At 42.3% G+C, this 5,000-nt stretch overlaps 1 protein-coding gene across 4 annotated transcripts in view; it reads left to right on the top strand.

Annotated features, from left to right (window-relative positions):
- Window positions 1–5,000, top strand: part of tbc1d1 (TBC1 (tre-2/USP6, BUB2, cdc16) domain family, member 1) — a 39,842-nt gene that overhangs the window by 3,873 nt on the left and 30,969 nt on the right. Inside the window, exon 1 of one of the 4 annotated variants that reach the window (XM_053619628.1) lies at window positions 4,814–5,000. This exon is cut by the window's right edge and continues 102 nt beyond it. The exons of the other annotated variants lie outside the window; for them this stretch is intronic. The gene's annotated coding sequence lies outside the window, so the exon portion shown is untranslated. Of the gene's footprint in view, window positions 1–4,813 lie in introns of those variants that run through there. 4 annotated transcript variants of the gene reach the window in all.

Here is a 5,000-nt window from a genome sequence, read left to right as displayed (position 1 = left end):
GAGTCATCGTTTACGTTATAGCAGCTTTAAACGTTACCGTCACGTTACCGAGAGCGACGCAAGGCGTAAACTCGTTCTCGACGACAGACCTTCGAGTTCCGACTTCTGACGCTGGAGACTCCTTCCGGGAAGCGGAACGTCCGTCATTACCAACGCCCCTTTAATAACGATCGTTTTTAAACGAAGGTCGCCGAGTCACTGTGTCGGGAAATCGGGAACTTAAACCCAAAAATAGGAAACAGGAAGTGATACACGAAGAGCACAGAAGGCTACTATAGCAACATGTCTTGCATACACACACACACGCACACACACACGCACACACTTCTGTTATAGCTAGCGTTCTTCATATCACCTTCCTGACCTGATCTATTTCTGAATGACCTTCCCGGGGTGCTGTTGAATTCTCCATTCCGATTGGTCAGATTCGCTCGGGGAGAGTAAGGCGAACGAATCACGGCTGTTGTTGATGTTAACGCGTTTGTTCTAATACCCTAGGTTATCGTTTCCATAGTAACGGCTTGCACATGCACTCGGTTTCCGTCAGGAGATGTTTATTGAATGGTTTATAGAAGGAGTCTCCGGTGTCGATGCTTTACACAGACGTCCCACACCGTAAACGTGACCGTAAACGGATAAAAACGTAACGTCGTGTTCTTTAATATAGAAAATATTAGAGTTGTTAAGTGTAAGAGGAATAAAACACTCAGGACGTGCTAATGAAGTAACCCCGCTCCGGCCCGCCACCGATTATTTTCCTGCAACAGCACACCACCGAGTGGTTTATTCTTTGTTTACAGTACCGTACAGAGCCGAGAGAGGAGGAGGAGTGCGTTAAAGGCGGAGTTTGGGGATTAATCTCTGAGAGAAATCTCTGAGGATCAGCTTTTATCTCAGAACACGCTTTGATGCTCCGGTTTGAGGAGGAGCTCGGATCTGTAAATGTCAGCTGTGTGTGTGCAGCTAAACCACAAGTAAACACAGACACACACACACACACACGTACGCACAGTGTGTTTGGCTACTATGGACCAGCGAGCTATAAAAAGGAGTGTGATTGAGAGCGTGACCTCACTAGCATTTGTTTGCAGGGATACCAGATACAGAAACCTGACCTGGAGACATGTGGACAACACGTACACACACACACACACATATACACACACACGCACATGTTGGATGTTGTTCGGGTGTTGTGTGGTTATGTCAAAGTTGTGTGAAGGATATGCAAAGGTTTTGTTGAGGTTGTGTGTTGGTTGTAGTATAAAAGTTGTGTAGTTATTGTGTGGGGGTTGTTTGAATGTTGTGTGGAGGTTGTGTGAATGTTGTGTGGAGGTTGTGTGAATGTTGTGTGGAGGTTGTGCGAAAGTTGTGTGGAGGTTGTGTGGATGTTGTGTGGTGGTTGTGCGAAAGTTGTGTGGAGGTTGTGTGAAAGTTGTGTGGAGGTTGTGTGAAAGTTGTGTGGATGTTGTGTGGTGGTTGTGCGAAAGTTGTGTGGAGGTTGTGTGGTGGTTGTGTGGTGGTTGTGCGAAAGTTGTGTGGAGGTTGTGTGAATGTTGTGTGTAAGTTGTGTGCAGGTTATGTTGAGGTTGTGTGGAATTTGTGTCGATGTTATATGGAGGTTGTATAAAGGTTCTGTGGTTATTGTGTGAAGGTTTTATGGAGGTTTTATGAAGGCTGTGTGGAGGTTGTGCGAATTTGTGTCGACGTTTCATGAAGGTTGTATAAACGTTGTAAGGATGTTGTGTGAAGACTGTGTAGACATCGTGTGAAGGTTGTGTGGACGTTGTGCGAAGGTTGTACAAATGTTGTACGGTTTTTAGGAATTCATGTAGTTGTGTGGACTTTGTATCAGTGATGGAGAGAAGTTCACACAGGATGTGGTACTGAGTCATTTCCTGTTCATTCATTGTGGCCGTAGGTGAGAAGAGGTGCAGAGTGTGTGTGTGTGTGTGTTTGTTTGTGTTTGTTTGTGTTTGTTTGTGTGTGTTTGTGTGTGTTTGTGTGTGTTTGTGTGTGTGTGTGTGGTTTTCAATGCAGTTGATTTGAAGTTAAACCCATGTAGTTGACAGTACACACTCTCTCCTCTCTTTCACTCGCACTTTACACATTTCTCTGCATCTCTTTGTCTCTTTGTCTTACTCTCGCTTCCTCTTTCTCAGCCTCCCTTTCTTCTCTCTCTCTCTCGCTCTCTCACACACACACATGCACACACACATCCTTTGCCCACTCTATCTGTAAGCCATTCTTTCTTTCTCTTTCCTCTCTCTTTAATGTTTAGCCTACATCCAGTTCAGACAGCGTTGAGTTCACTTAGTTGATTCAGCCACTAAAAAGCACTATATAGTGTAAACATTTATTTACAAATCTCTCTCTCTCTCTTTTTCACATCCTGTCCCTCATCCTCTCTCTTCAGTCATCCTCTCTGACTGATGAGGAATTTTTCAGCCACTAGAGGGCGCTCTGTTTAACTTTTGAATTACAATGTGAGATCTCTCTCTCTCACTCTCTCTGCTTATTCTTCTTCTTCTTTCTGTCTCTCGCCCCTTCTTTTCTCATCTTATTTTGACACGACCAGCTGTCGCTACTGCAATGTCACACACCCCTGACATACACAGAGGTCCTCTCTGAATAGCAGTCCAGTAAATCCATTAACAGTACAGGAACGTGTCCCAGTCACGAGGATCGTCTTATACGAGACTTCATTGACGCAGACGGTGGAACAAATGAGAAACTATTCCTTTTACTCGTTCTCTTTCCTGTAAGCACTTTTTCCTGGTCAGGAGCCGAAACGCCAATCCATACACACACATTCGCTCAGTCTTTCACACCTAGAGGCCATTTTGAGGCACCTTTCGGGTTTCACAACAACATAACAACAACATTAGATGATTAAGGACATGATGCTATCTGGAATAACATGACAGGAATATTTACATCAGGTCCATATACGACAGATTTAATCACCGTGCTACGGAGTGTTGTTCTTACTCAGGATGCTAGGCTAGGTAGGAATCAGGAAACACTGTTTACCCTTAAAGATAATTCTTTACCAGACTTCCTGGTTTTCAAATCTCTATGTGCTGCTCAAATTTGCCGAGATTGGACTCATTCAGGAAAGATTTAGGGTGCGTTCCAAATCGAAACGTCTTCCCTACACACTGAATGAACACCCGCGGAGTGGAGGTTTCGGTATACTAGACGAGGCAGTTTGTTTCTTTTGTTTCATTTGAATTATTACTGTAGTTTATGTACATTTCTTTTCTTTTCTTTTTTTTTTCTTATAAAAGGAGGAAATGTTAAGCCCTGTTCGGATGGGATTAGATATCCACCTCGTTCCTCACGTGTTGGTATTGAGCTTGTGTGAAGGTTGTATGGAGGTTGTGGGGATATGGTGTGAAGATTTGTGTGGTCGCCGTGTGAAGGTTGAGGCTTCGTTGCGTGGAAGATGTGTGAATTTTATGTGAGCATTGTGTGAATGCTCACAGTGTTATGTGGAGGTTGTATAAAGGTTGTGTGAAGGTTGTGTGGACATGGTGTGAAGTTTTTGTGGACATGGTGTGAAGGTTGTGTGAAGTTTGTGTGGACATGGTGTGAAGGTTGTGTGAAGGTTTGTATGGAGATTGTCTGAAGGTTGTGTGAAGGTTTGTGTGGACATGGTGTGCAGGTTGTGTGAAGGTTTGTATGGAGATTGTCTGAAGATTGTGTGAAGATTGTGTGAAGGTTGTGTGAAGGTTGTGTGAAGGTTTGTATGGAGATTGTCTGAAGATTGTGTGAAGGTTGTATAAAGGTTGTGTGAAATTTGTGTGGACATGGTGTGAAGGATGTATAAAGGTTGTGTGAATTAAATGTGAACGTTGCATGAACATTGTGTGAATATTGTATGGAGATTTTGTGGCCATTGTGTTGACGTTCTATATCCGATGTCGAATTTATTTCAGTTAGCATTTTTACATTGTCAGTTTAGTAAGCTGATATGGTGTGGTAAAACGTGGTGTTTATTTATTGACCTTTTAAATTTTTTTTTTTTTTTACACAAAACAACACTAAAAGGCAAAACAATGTTTAAAAAGTACCACTGAGTAGCCGCCCATCCCTTGTGCATTTACCTCCGTGTTCGTATTTTGTGACGAACGATGTTTACGTTCCTCAAACTGTAGAGTCAGCATTATAGATTTAACAAGCGATTATATCTGTAAGCTACGTTGATTGGTCTAAAGCAAATACTTGTGTATACAGCATACATAACTCTTTTAAAGGTAAGACGTGCTACTTTCTTTACTGTCCGTACCGTGAGCGGCCATTTTGATTTGGCGTCACTTGCTGAACTCGGAGGAGCTCGGAGTCGCGATTTCCCCAGTAGAAATTCCAAGTTCAGGGGGTGTTTTCTGTTTGCTTTTTATTTATTTTTTCCGGTCGAATAAATTGGGAATTACAACCTCTAATCCAACGTAGCAGTAGTGCTTTTGACTTGGAGGAAGAAGAAGAAAAAGAAAACGCGATACATTCGCTGTTCAGAAGAGTAAAGCCGAGAGAACATCGTCGCTAGGCAACTGGGAAATATGGACGCAGCTGAAAGCTAGCTTTTTTTAAATTTAGCTAGCTAGTGAGTCTTTCAACGTAAAGCCGTGGGGTTTATAAAATAAAAATAAATGAGACAGAATTGTCAGGAATGTAAACATTTACCTCAGTTATGTCGGTAATTTTATTTGATTTTTTAATAAAATAAAAAACTGACACAAATTACCCCTACATTTACATACAATTAACTGAACTTTATTGAGTTCTGCCCACACACACAAAGAAAATGGAGTAAAAAGATTGAGATGACAAACTCTGTGTAATTTTGTATAATTTTTAGATTTACACGCCGTAAAAATGGCCGAATCTCTCGACTGAATCCGTTTCCTAGGTAGGGAACAAGGGCCGATTTGAGACGCACCCTTCTCCTCCGGTCGAGTGCCGTTGGGAAGGCGGACTTATCCAACTTTTTTTTATTA

The sequence above is a fragment of the Ictalurus furcatus genome, chromosome 29 (genome assembly GCF_023375685.1).
Source record: "Ictalurus furcatus strain D&B chromosome 29, Billie_1.0, whole genome shotgun sequence".
Classification (NCBI taxonomy): domain Eukaryota; kingdom Metazoa; phylum Chordata; class Actinopteri; order Siluriformes; family Ictaluridae; genus Ictalurus; species Ictalurus furcatus.
The sequence above is the reverse complement of the archived record's forward strand: the minus strand, read 5'-3'. Positions and strand labels throughout refer to the sequence as shown.